This window comes from Porites lutea, chromosome 9, assembly GCF_958299795.1.
Source record: "Porites lutea chromosome 9, jaPorLute2.1, whole genome shotgun sequence".
Lineage (NCBI taxonomy): Eukaryota > Metazoa > Cnidaria > Anthozoa > Scleractinia > Poritidae > Porites > Porites lutea.
This window is the reverse complement of record NC_133209.1, coordinates 17306187-17320197: the sequence shown is the minus strand read 5'-3', so window position 1 is coordinate 17320197 and position 14011 is coordinate 17306187. Positions and strand designations below refer to the sequence as shown.

Below are 14011 nucleotides of genomic sequence, written 5' to 3'. Positions count from 1 at the left end.
CATATACGTAAATAACCTGCCTTATGATCAATAACATAATGACATAATCATATATTTTCTTGCTGACGGTGCATTTGAGGGTGTACTTTAGCTGCTACGACTTCCTAGAAACCACTTGCAATTTTTCTTGGCGAAGACGACACGGAGCCTTTAATCTTATGTTGAATTGAACTTTCAGGTCAATACCCAGGGTATTGAAACAACTGATGACGAGATTCTACTGCCTTGTTTTGACATATACAAATGGTTATATAGACAATCTATTCTTTTCGGATAAGAATGAAAACCGTAGGCAAAAACAGAAATGCGATGTGCTGTCTGTATATTGCTGTAGTAGGTCCACATCAATTTTTAAGCTGCCATATACGTAAATGTCGTAAATAACCTGCTTTATGATCAATAACATAATCACATCATCATATACATTATTTTCTTGTTGACGGTGCATTTAATGGTGTACTTCAGTTGCTACGCGACTTGCTGGAAACCAGTTGCGATTTTTCTCGGCGACGACGACACAGTCTTCAATCTTAAGCTGAATTGAACTTTTCAGTATTAGGTTTGGAGCATTTAATTTGACGACATTTGTAAAAAATAGTTCGCTACTGCTTAAAAACACCTCATGAGGGTAGATTAATTAACAGCACAGGGTCAGCTGCGAATAATGATATATTGCTTGTATTTCATTACAGATACGCTTCCATTGTTTTTCCACTCTTGTTGCCATCGTCAAGCCTCTTCAGCCTTTTTAGTGTTGAGCTGCATAAGAAAAGCATTAGAATACATGGAAACAAGAATGTGAACATTAATACTTTTTTAAATATAAAATGTACCATCATTTCTTGGCATTAAAAAAGATGAAATTCAGGGGTTTAGAATATATTACGTTTCCTGTAAATAGCTATAAATATCTGATTTTGCCAATTTTGTATCTTTTGATTTTCGAGTATAGAAGTTCTGAACAATATTTAGTATATCTTTTAATACGTATGCGCGTTGTGAGTGGTCAATTTTTCGGGTCTTAAATCTATATCAGTTTTCAACATCAGTATTCAGGTTTGGAAGGCGAGGCAATACTTCCTCATTTTTCGCACACGAATGACAAGTCATTCAAAGGCTACTTTTATAGTGATATTATAATAAGATAAGGTTAAGAAAATACATTTGGACATTTGCAAGTGATTTATATTAAAGATAGTGATATATTGAAACCTTACAATCGGAAGGAGTCGAGAGACTAATAAAAGAGCAGACAATATTTCCGATAACGATCGATTTCGACAAACATTTAAAAAAAGAAAAATCAACGATAAAAAAGTAACGTGACCTTTTGATGACTCCATGTCATCATTATCAAATGCGAAGAAAATTAGCATGAATTGGTGATATATATACAGAAAAATAAAGTGTCGGAAATATGTACAGTTAAATTGAGGCGTGAAAATAGAGCAAACTAACAATTTAAAAAAAAGTTTCGCCCGGATGGCGTCAGCTTGAGTATTTAATGTAGGTCTTTTGTTTCTGATGATAAGCATTTCGAATATCAATCACTCAATCTTCCCTCGGCATCTCTTGAGGACCTTAAAGTTTGTGTTAACATTCATCCGTTTTAAGTTGTATTTTTCCAAGATTTCTTCTCGCAGGAATGTAAAACCTTGAAAGAGATATTCTTGAAATTAGAATGTCCCAAGAAGCTCATCGAATCAGCCATTAACAGTGCCCAACACCCCTGAGACCTTAACCACACACCCACTGACAGCCCCCTTCGGATTACCTTGCACTACAAGGATCAGAAATCTGCCGACCAACTTCGGAGACAGTTGTGCGATCTCGGAAGGAAGATAAATCACCCTTTGCAGCCAGTCTTTACCACCAAAAAGGTCATCGATGATCTACGAGAAACGGAATTAAAGCCTACGCTAGTGAACCAGCAGAATGTTGTTTATGAATTCAAATGTGATTTGTGCGTTGCAAATAATATCGGTTACACGTGCCGTCACCTCCATTAGCGCGTAGAGGAACATTCCGTTATTGGCAAGGATTTCTTGGAAAAACACCACTTGAAACGGATGAATCTTAACACAAACTTTAAGGTCGGTCCTCAAGAAATGCCGAGGGAAGCTTAAGTGATTGATCTTCGAAATGCTTTCTTATCATCAGATACAAAAGACCTACATTAAACATTAAAGGGGACTCCATCCAAGATAAACTTTTTATTTAATTGTTAGTTTGCTCCATTTTCACTCCTCAATTTAACTTAACATATTCCTGACACTTTTTTTTTTGTATATATATCACCAATTCATGCTAATTTTCTTCGCATTTGATAATAATGACATGGAGTCATCGAAACGTCGTGTTACTTTTTTATCGTTTATTTTTCTTATAATTAAAAAGACTATATTTCCAGTGAAAAAATTATCTGATTTAGCCCGGTTAAATTGATTGGATAATGCGCCCGGTATGCCAAGCGTAGTTTTGCACTGGCCAGGTCCTCACTGGTCTTAAAATAACTGATGAGATTGTGCTGTCATTTATTATCATTATTATTATTATTATTATTATTATTATTATTGTTATTAAGATCATGATGATGATTATTCGTAAAACAATTGTTATTATTATTTGAAATCTCCAAATAATTAGACATTCTAGTCTTTTTGGATATGCGCTTAGTGTTCTGTTGCCATTTGTATTTTGCTGTCGCAGGTCCACATCAACTTTCAAGTTGCCATATTACGTCCATATCCGCCTTTATGATCGTTTAGTGCGAAAATACTTGATATTACCATTTAATTAATAATGATATTTTTATCATCATTTTCATATTATTTTACGATGGACGCCGATAGTAAAAATAAAGACTGAAACAGGATCGACCGACGCCACATTGACAAAGCGGGATGACAGGATCACGCCGTTTTGCCCAAAAACCATCCACTCTGCAACAGTCAAGAGACAGACAAATGTTTTGTTGACGGAAATTCTTGTAAAAACTGTGTGAGCTTAGAAATGTTTTAAATGGATAATAGAAAAATATTGAAATCGGCTATATTTGTAGAATTATGCAGATAGTGGAGTGTGTTATCCTCCTCAGCTTTCTGTGGCGGAAGATACCTTCCTCCATCTGCATGATACCATGCTTCAGCGTTTTTAACTATTTTGTCGCGTCCGTTAGCTCAGTGGGCAGAGCGTGGTGCTGATAACGAAAAGGCTGTGAGTTCAATCCTTACACGGACCATAATTCTTGTTTCTGCTTTTTTCTGTTCTTGTATATCTCTTCTGTAAACATCAAGGGTAACCGATTTGCTTATAACAGATCAGCTTATGCTCGCTGGCGCTCCCCTTGAAATAATTTTCGGGGTCTTTATGCAGTTTCCGTCCGATCAAAAGCAAGGAGGCAAACAGTGTCCTTATGAGTTTCATCGTTTGGTTCTTTTGTACGTTTCTGATATTTTGCGAGTGATGTTTTACGTAATCTGTGCTTCAGTCACTACAAAGAAGCCTCAATTGTTTTCTTTCCTTAAACCTGTCATTTTTATCAAATTTTCGATTTTGCGTGGTTGCTGACATGTGAGATTTTTCGTAAGGGTTAAGCCTTCGAGTCACAATCTGAAATTTCCTCCATCTGTTTGTTTTTCACCACAAGGGTACAAGAAATGATTCGGAAATCAGTGTTAATTGTGTTGACACCAAGACCAAAAATAGCAGAAATTTTAAATTTAGAAACACAGTATTTTTGCCCAAAACTCCAAGATGTTAATTATTTTTAGCCAGTTGAACTCTTTATTGTTAGCTTAAGGGTGGCATAGAACCAATTTTAGCTGAACTCTTTCGCGCGCGAAGTACTTCCTCCTCCTGGGTAGTAAAATGTGGCTAAATCTGTCCGTACGTCCGCCACACTTACTAGCTTGGAGTCCAAGACATATGCAATTTGTTTTTAACTTGATATTGGACATCCATGTTATGGTCAATTGACAGCCGCAAAATAGGGCATCTGCTGACTAGTGTCACACGACTGTATCGCGGGTCCAGGTTTTTAATTCATTGAGGTGACGTGCTCTTTAAGTTTTCTTCTTGCTCAGATCCATTCTTTTGGGAGGAATTGAATTTTCTTCTTGCTTTTGGTGAAGGTTGAATTGTTTCCAGAAAGACATTAGTTAAAAGATTCCACGAGAGCTTTTGGCCGACTCGTTGATTTTGACACAATTACTCCTGAAGAAAAATAAAAGTAAGAAATAAGATCGATTATTATTCATTCAAAATATTTTTCTGTTTCTGATTGTTCCAAATCCCACAGCTTATTCTTCATAATTAACCAGCTAGCGATAGCTAGCGGTGACCAAAGTAGGAAGACGGAAAAAAAAGGGACAGCAATCGAGAAGGCCTAGGGACGAGGTTGCTTTTTTTTTGGCAGAGCAAAACAAAAGAGGCGGAAGCATATACACGTTTGGCGAAGAGGAAATAGCCGAATTACTGCTTAAAATTAAAACACGGCAAGAAACACAAGTTATTAAGGCACTTGTTCATTTAAAGGCGGTGATAATGCCTTTTACCCTTCTACTTTTCAGGCTCGTCCTGCCTAACTTGTTAAGAAGACTTGGCAATCTGATGAGGGAACGGTACAGAGCCTCTTTTGTCTTAAGCGGTAACACATTTTCTAGTAGGAACGATTTTGCTGCCCAAATAAAAAGAAAAAGTTGAAAAAACTTTCAAAAAAGAAAATAATCAAAGTAAAAGTTTACGATAGTTTCAATCAACCACTGTATTATAAATTCCATCTGTAGTATAAACATCTGAAATTTATTGTACCCTTACGTTCACAATACTAAACCTATTAATAGTGTTGAAAAAAAAAGCGTTTTTAAAGTGAACGCATCACCCTTATGTGAAAGGAAAAGAGCGACTAGAGCTTCAAGAGTATTTTGTGCCCGACAAATAAGTTGCCATTCAATGTAAAATTAAGTCTAAAACAAAGAAAAAGGAAAAAAAGGAAAAAATATAAAATTAATTCATTTTCTTTTCTTTCAAATAAGTTGCCATTCAACGTAAAATTAAGTCTAAAACAAAGAAAAAGTAAAAAAGGAAAAAAATATAAAATTATTTCATTTTCTTTTCGTGGTCTACTTGGGACTAATCCGAACAATTCAATTCCGTTCGCTTGTCACTGTTTGAAAGCCCGCCGTTGGTTAAAGAAAAGAATTAAATGCCATGAATTATTTTACAGATTAAAACTACCAACTGTCTACTCAATAAACAGTGAAATATATAACGTCACTTCGACAACCAACGTTAAAACAAAATAGTTTTTTCGGTCACCGACATTTTGCTAAGATAACAAAACTAGCTATCCAATAACTGACTGCAGGCGTAAAAATTATTTCCCATGCAGTTCAGAGCATAATGGCATTCACCTGCAGGATCATGTGACAGTAATTTACTTTATTTCCATAACTTTATTACAACATATAAAGTACTGGGAACCAGCTCAGTGTGATGCTGCGCTTGCTCGTATATCAGTTTCCGGGGTGCCAATCTCCTCGTTGCTGCCGATGCCCGTACCCAACTGGTTTACGTGCGTGATCTTCTGTTCGAGGTCCCAGATGAACCAGTCAAAGTCTTCCTTTGTGGTTATGGCGTCGTCCATTCGTTGACTCCTCATGATCAGGCCTACCCTTATATTTCCGATGTTCTCAACGGTACTCGTGTAGCCAAGGACCTGCCGTCTTCAGTTCGCATCGCTGGTTATGATGTTCGTTTTTGGTATCAAGGCCAGCCTCACGACTTCCCGGGTGCTGCTCGCCTGGTCATTGCGTTTATGACTGTCCTTTTAATGGTGTCTGACATCCTTGCCGTCAGCCTGGGCATGCGGCTTGCGAGTGTGCCTCCCGCCAACCGTCTGCTGCTGCCCCTGCCTCTAATTCCGTTCCTCCTGTTCCTTCATGCTACTGTTTCTGTTTCTGTTTCCGGTGCTGATCCTTCAATGTCTGCCGATGAAGAAAAGAACGACCCGGATTTCTTTGACCTTTCCGCCTCTGAGTCTGGTTACTGTTCCGGTGACAACGAGTACTCAGTCTTGTTCCCACTTCTGTCTTGGTTTCCAGTTGCAGGAAGCGTGCTGCTTCGGCTTCACCTCCTCCGTCTTCTCGTGTGACTCTCGAGTCTTCTGCTGGGTCCCCCTTCGATCCCCAAGACAACGAGCTTGATGAGCTGTAGAGTCAATCTGATTCTCCTTCTCCCTCTCGGTCTCCGTTCCTGCTGCTGCAAAGTCCGATTTTGCATCTGCAAAGTCTTCTGTTACAAAGTCCGTTATTTCCTGCTTCCTTTAGTCTTTTCCTGCTTCTGAAAAGCCGGTTCCTTTACTGCAAAGTCTTCTGGCTGCCTGTCTACGAACTGGGGGATTTCCGGCCGTTCTGGTTCTGGTTATGTTGTCTTCGAATGTCCTAATTCTCAAGTCTTCTGGGACTTTGGTTCCCTCTCCCGCTCCATTGAAGAAGTTGATTCGATCTCCTTTGAGTATACGATCGTTTCGTGAATTATGGTCGTCGTCAGGTTCCGAGGAAGAAAGCGTCTTTTATGCTGTGTGAGTTTACTGTATTTGAAAATGCTGCTGACCCCCTGCCTTCTGGTCTGCCTGCCAAGTTCCCTGGACAATAATTTGTCTCTTTCCTCGACTGATCCGTTGTTGATGTATTCGACCTCCTCCTGCTGTATTAGTGTTTTTGTTGCCTCGTATTTTGCGAGTTATTGTTTGCTGGTGGGGGAGGTTCGACACCTTGGCGAGTTGGGTGGATTGGTTCCCCCCTCCATACCCGTCTGTTGTTTGTGATGTGTCTTATGGCTTTTCCTAGTTGCCATTGCACTCATCCCACCGGGGGGCGGCCACTCACCTTAAATACCAAAAGTTTCTTATCATACCAGCAGAACAATGGGTGATTGCTATACCCTGCGAGCAGAGTCTACATTTCAGTATCGGATCCAGGGGAGGGGCACGGGGGGCCCAGGCCCCCTCTTATTCTTAGACCAAACTGAGGCTCGAAGGGTCTGATGACCCCCCCCCCCCCCCTCCTCCCCCATCTCAAGGTCTGGATACGGCACTGGATTTTCGCAGTGTGAGTGAAGTGCGTAGCAGTATTTTTCGCACGCCAGCTCACACCGCGAAAATGTGTCTGCTCGCAGGGTAGACGACTGGTACATAAATTCCTCGACAATTAAGTTCTGTTAAATTCTGTGCTGATGTATTCCCTTTTCACAGATGTCACTCCATGAAGCCGTTTGACTGGAACGTAAGAGGGAAAAATTCTCGAAGCTTCGAGAGTGTTTTAATCATCGACCTAACTTAGAGTATGGAATCTTGTGTTTCCTGCTTTTAATTTATCTCACCTATTGTCTATTATCAAGTTTTTTAAGAATTTACGCGATGATTATCATGGCCTAATATTTTGATCAGTGTGTCTCAGTATTTCAGCTTTTGTTACACATTAAAACTAACTTGAGTTGGGGCTCATCTTGGGCAGGGGGATTAGCTCAAATGCTAGAGCGCCCGCTTAGCATGCGGGAGGTACCGGGATCGATACCCGGATTCTCCAACCGTCTTATATTTTTGGCAAAGTAACAGCAAAAATGTTGGTCCGTCTGTGTAATTTTAAAACAAATTTTTTGACAGTTCTAAAACGTCGTATTTTATCGCATACCCCTGTGTAATTCAATTAGCAAAAATTGCGGCCATAGATGGTGAATTTGGTAATAAAGGATTTAAAAATGGTCGATGAATAGTTCTTTTTAGTTTAATTTATTTTTTTACAACACGAAATCTTGTGTTTAAAAAGTAAATTTAGTCCGCTCTGTAAAGGCTTTAGCAGCACGCGGCACTATACAGTGGTTTTTCCAATGCGATGGTAAAGTTCGAAACCGGTGTGCACGTGCTTGCAGACGGTAATTAAGTACTAACTAGTCAAGACCTCCGGTTTATACGAAGAAAAGTTGCTCCGCCTGCCTGAGCTACCCGGGACGAGGGGCCAGCCAACTTTTCATACATTTCCTTACAAAACGTGGCGAACTGTACGGGAAGTACTGGGATCAATACCGTGAGGATTTTGCAAAGTGTGCACAGTGGATTCAAACCATTTCTTCACTTGCTCACAAAGAATCATATTAGGTACATTTTTCATAGTGCAATGTTTTGTTTAATAAGAGTTAGTTATTCCATCTTTTAAAACTTATCTCTTGAATTTTCTGCGGAAGGACAATCTTATGGACCTTTTTACCAGGAAATTGCCGAAAAGGGAAAGCCTAAAGGAGTTTATTAGAAGGTTTCAACATTTTTATACTAGTACATGAGAAATTTCTGCAATTTGATTGGCTTAGAGCAGTGGTATTTCAGCTTAATTTGAAATACCTACATGTGAAAATTACAAACCTTTTGTGGGTAGTAGTATAAACAAATAATAGCATGATTTGTACGTGGTATTTGGCATAAATACCACTCGTGATATCTCAAAATTGTCTCAAATTTCACTCGCCTAACGGCTCGTGAAATTACGTATAACAATTTCGAAATATTACGCGTGGTATTTATGCCAAATATCACTACAAATCATGCTATTACCTATACAAATACTATTAAATACTCTGCCGATTCTAGTAACCTGTACTGTACGTGTAAGGATTTTCAGTTGTCTGATCCAATTTCTGTCAAATAAATATTTGTGAATTGTCACGTTTAAAAGATTTTAATTAATAGGTTTTTTTACTGTCCAGTTTAGTGTTTTATTTTCTTAACTTTATTGCCGAAATACAGTTTGTAATTTTAAATGAATAGCCTTACTTAATATTTTATTTATCAACTAGTAATAGTTGACACTACAGCTGCCCTCGCTCTGTACGTGCGTCGGTCAATTGCTGCCTAGTCCCTTCTCGGCGTTTTCCCAAGCCTTGTCGAGGCGAACGGGAGGGAAACACCTAGACAAAAACAGAATACGCATGCGTGGGTTGATTTTTTGCTTTTTTTCAAGATGTGCGAAATAGTAGATCGACTTTTGCCGACCGGCTTTGAATATTCATCAGAATGTCATTCATAGTTCTGTGAGGAATGATTTCTGCTTCTTTAATGTTATCATTCTAACTGAGCTATCGGAGCCCTTAACCCATTTTTACCGCGCGAATTTTCAGAATAAACACAACACTCCTATAGTTACCCGCTGGGTAGTAAACTTCATAGAGCGCAAATCTTGAATAATCAGAAAAATATACTTTCAAATAATTGAGGTCATTAGCTGCGTATCAAAAAGGGCCCAAAAACTGAGCCTAAAAGTGAAAGTTCTATCAAATTTGCCGATATCTTCGCAGAAGTGATGCGTGTAATGTGAGAAGCATTACATGTAAATTAATTCATATTGGATGCTGTAGGCTTGAGCTCAGGATCGTGTTTTGAACTAATCATGATGTTATCAATGAAGGAACATACAACAACAGATAGGGAAATTATTTCTCGAAAAATTTTATTCAGAAACCCATAAATTAATCCGTAAAAGCAAGTCGCATAACACTAACTGACTGGTGGATCCGGTTCACGCAGGTAAATGGGCTGTCTGAACACATGGCAAAAATTATCCAACACTAGTCTCCAACCAGGGCGCCCAAGCTGATCTCAAAATGTATAAACGTGATCTACGAAATATATTCACAAATAAACAAATTTCCTTTTAAAAACGTAATTATCTTGTCTATGGATTACAAAATGTACCTGACGGCTTCAAAAACTGCTCTGCTTGGAGTATACGTTTCAATACTGACATGCAGTGCGCTCCGCCGTGAGGAAAATTTCGCATTCCTCAAAGGAAAATGTTGTAAAGAAAAGCCTTCCTTTGTGTAGTTAATAGAAGACTAATCATTCTTTTGAACTTTCGCTTCCCATCTGTATCTTTTACCGGTATATTCTAAACGTTGAAATGCGAAATTGGTCTTGTAACCCACCGCACGGGATGTCTCACTTTTGAGGATTTTTGTCTGGGCCAAACTTCTTCGCTTGGACCACGTGACCCGAAACGAATTGGCCGCGCGGAATAATGAGGCCTAGGGACTAGGCAAGGTCAATTGTAGCTTTGTCTTTGTGTAGCTCTTTGAAATATACCGACTGTTATTGAAGATTTTCACACTTATAATATCCTATCTTGGTATACGTAATCTTCTCAAGGTCGGATGTCCGTTCAGTTCATTTGGTTTTTGTCCGTGGACCAGTTCGTGTTTGTGTGTAAATATCATGAATAAATCAAAAGCAAACAACAATGTTACCTCAGATTTATAACAAAGTTGGTTAACAACCTATGATTTCTTTGATATCAAAGAGCAAACAAGCATAGAAATAAAACAAAACTAGCATAAATCGGAAGGTAATCGGCTTAATTGCTTTAAATAAATGAGGCTAATTGGAGTGAAAACTTTGCAAACTTCTGAAAATACTATAATAATGGATTAAAAAATGGACGAGACAAAGAAAAAGAAGTAAACTCAGTGAAGAGTTCAATGACAGTTAATGAAAATGACTTCGAGTTAATTACTAATTACAAGAGAGAATGAGCTAAGAGAGTGAATCCCTATCCCCTATGATAATTATTTGAAATTTATTTAAAAATTGCGCGCGTGCCACGATGGTTGTTTTTGTCTGCTGTTTTCGTGATCTTTACGTGAACGTGACAGGTTTTGCCACCAAACATTTGAAATTTGACAGGCGTTATAGCAACTGGTGCTCCATAGGATTAAGTTGTTGACATGTTTTTGATCAGCGTGTCGCGCTCGTTATTTAGGAATGAATTTCATTTAGATTGGGTTGCACTATTGGAGTCTAAATTTCACATTCACATTGAATATTCTCTTCTAATTACGATGCTTTAAGAAATATCCTACCATCTAAATCGAACATCATTCCTTTGAATTTGTAGGGGTTTTTTTTGGTCACGTGTTGTAACTGACCAGGAAATTGAAGAAGCAGGTGGGAATTTTATGTTGCCAATAAAAGCTATTCGTAAAAAATACTGGAGTAAATTTAAGAACGGCCTGTTGGTCTAGTGGCATGATTCTCGCTTTGGGTGCGAGAGGTCCCGGGTTCGACTCCCGGACAGGCCCTTCAGATTTTTTTTCTGCTTTGTCACACTGAAATTAACGAAAGAGTTTTAAATGCGAAATTCCATAACAGAATGTAATGCCCCTACCAAAATTTTTGCTTAACAAATGTCTTCTTTTTTTCTTGGTTACGATGGTTTAGTTGTCTTATTCTAAGAAATTGAACCCAATACTTTCTCAAAATTTTTGGGTTAAAGCGGGGTGACTCGATCTTGCCTCCGGCTAAACTTCCCGAGGTGGATGGGGCAATTTGTATTATAATAAAAGGTAATTAAAAAATAGAGAGTATGGAGTTTTAGCGTCATATTTGAGGTAGTGCTTTCATTTTTTTTTTTTTCGCTATTCCTCAACTTTCAACAATTTTCAATCAGTACATTTTCCTGTACCCCGCGTGTGCCGATGCAACGCTGGCTTTTATTAATCCTATTCAGACCGGGCTTTTTTTTTTGCTTCCTGCGACCGGCGGGCGCCTCGGAGGCCCCCCTCTATAACTTTACAACCGCTCATCCTACGGCCACCAAAATTACACACAATAATGTACTCATCATTTCCAACTTCTGGGCATAACTTGATTGACACAATGACGTAATCTGATGTCATTGTGACGTCATATTGTTGAATTTATTAGCAAAACCACATACCAGCTAACACATAAATAATCTTTAACAATAGCAGTGATGTCATGATGACGTCATTTATTTCAAAAAAGGAACTGCAAGCATCGTCCATCTTGGAATATCCGCCATTTTGAATTATTTATATTTATTTCATTTTACTGAAAACACGCATAAATCGAGGTATTTTTAACAGAAAATGTAATCTGAGTATAAAAGGATGCTTTAAGGAAGCAAAAAAGTCAGCAAAATATGAAATTCCGAGAGAAATGAGCACTGTTGAAAATTTGACTCAGCTCTGCCATTTTGACAAATCAAACTCAAAACGCAAATTTTGACAAACATAGATGTCAAAACCCGGTTTTCATGGTAACATCATTGTTGAGTACTCGTCACGACGATTTTAAAATGTTCCCAGATAAAATTTAGGAAAAGTCGCTAAGTGTGGTGGTCCTAGCTTGAAGGGTTTTGAAGTTATTCAACATTTTAGCGAGGGGTTGGGGGCTTAAAAACCCCTTCGGTCTGCATAGGGTTAAATGTGTTCAGCAAATCTAGAGTCGGTGAGGTTTGAAGATCCCATTTTATTTTATTATTTTTTTAAATTTTTACAGGTACAACTTTTGTTCAAATAGAAGATGCTTAGATGTATTCTGAATTCCAATGAACTACACTGTATTCTAACAATGGGGCGATAAGTGGGAGAGATGAGACGGTCATTTCATCGGTCTGTGCTCTATGCAAAGTTTTCCTAGGAACAACGTGAGTAAAATTGAAATAATAATATTAATAATAATAATAACAACAAGAACGCTCTCTTAAAATCGGCGTTTAGTCTCGCTTCTTGGAGACCAGATAAGAAATGAGGAGGTGATTAATTCTACACGAAACAGGATTTACTCGCTAAAGTTTTTTAACACTTCCTACTTTAATTTATCGACGGTACTTTTTATATCGTATTCGACGATTTGTTTCTGGGTTGATTTAGGGGCCGTCCGCTTAACTCTTGGGGGGGAGGGGGGTGGGTGATTTTGGAAAAAAAATTTTCTGCAAGCGCTTGTCGGAAGAAAAAAATTGCATGCAGCACAAATGTAATAGAAAGCTTATGGGAAAAAAAGGGAAAAAATATCCTGCCCACCAGATTGCTAGAAAAAAAAATTCTTGATGACCAGAAATCACCAAGCCCCCCCTCCCCCGTCAAAAGTTAAATGGTTGGCCCCTTAGTACACGTGTTAGCGACAACCGGAAATACGTCTGCGGTCGCAGGCTATACGGGTGTGTAATTGCACGAAAATTCAAGGGCCTCCATTCGAGAGAAATTACATCATTGCCAGAAATAAAAAAAAACGTGATGGGAACATGGGGCATCATTTCAATCATCCCCGAAAATAAGCCGCATGCTCATCACAAGACTCATTTACATTCAATGAAAGTTTGCAACACTCCCGATCGAAGTTTTGCTAATTAAGATTCTTCTTTCTTTTTTCGACCACCGAAGTGGTTACTTGTTCCAAAGTAATCAACGCTTTCAAGCGATAGAATTCGTGGACAGACCCGTTCCGGAAAAGCTCTTAACGTAAGCTTTCCTCGCAAATCATGCGTGGCTTCGGTCACGCAACGATTTCTCTACCCAGTTTCCACGGAATCCACTAGGAACGCCTGGGACCATAACCGTCGTTTTTTTGTACTAAATATGAAAGAAAAAAAGAACGGCTTGCAGATTATGAGTCTCGCTGCCTACGCAAGCGAGACTAATAAATCAGTTTACCCAGAGAATTCTGCCTTATCATCAATCCTTTGATCTCGGTAGTGAGCTGCCTATTGTGAAGCGTTTTCAAATGAAGTCACGGCGGCTATATTGGTGTTTCAAAAGAATGAAATGGCGGCCATGTTGGTGTCCCAAGAAATTCTTGAGGGAGTCAGACTCTTTCCTTAATGTAAACACTTTCTTTTGTTCGAAGAAATTAGCATACTGAATGCTGCCCACTTGAGTGAAAACGCTCTGTTTGCATCTCTCAGCAATCAGTAGACGTAAAAAACACCTCCGACGCGACTCTAACCCGCAGTGATGGCATTTACTGCTTAGGAGGCAGATGTGTCATCCATTACGCTAATGGAGGCTACGGTCCTTACGTTTGCTCAAAAGCTATTAATAAAATAATAAGCAGATGTCTTACTAGAAAACAATCCTCTCAGACCATTGGCGTGACAAGGTTTTTTGTGATCATAACATTAGAGGGCTAAAACTAGTGCTTTACAAAACTTGGAAGTCGCTGGCG

The 14011-nt window shown here is 38.8% G+C and overlaps 1 non-coding gene across 1 annotated transcript; it reads left to right on the top strand.

Moving 5' to 3' along the window:
* Nucleotides 1-11052: 11052 nt before the first annotated feature.
* Trnap-ugg (transfer RNA proline (anticodon UGG)) lies at nt 11053-11124 on the top strand. Its single transcript has one exon. It is a non-coding gene; the product is annotated as a tRNA-Pro (tRNA).
* Nucleotides 11125-14011: the final 2887 nt, after the last annotated feature.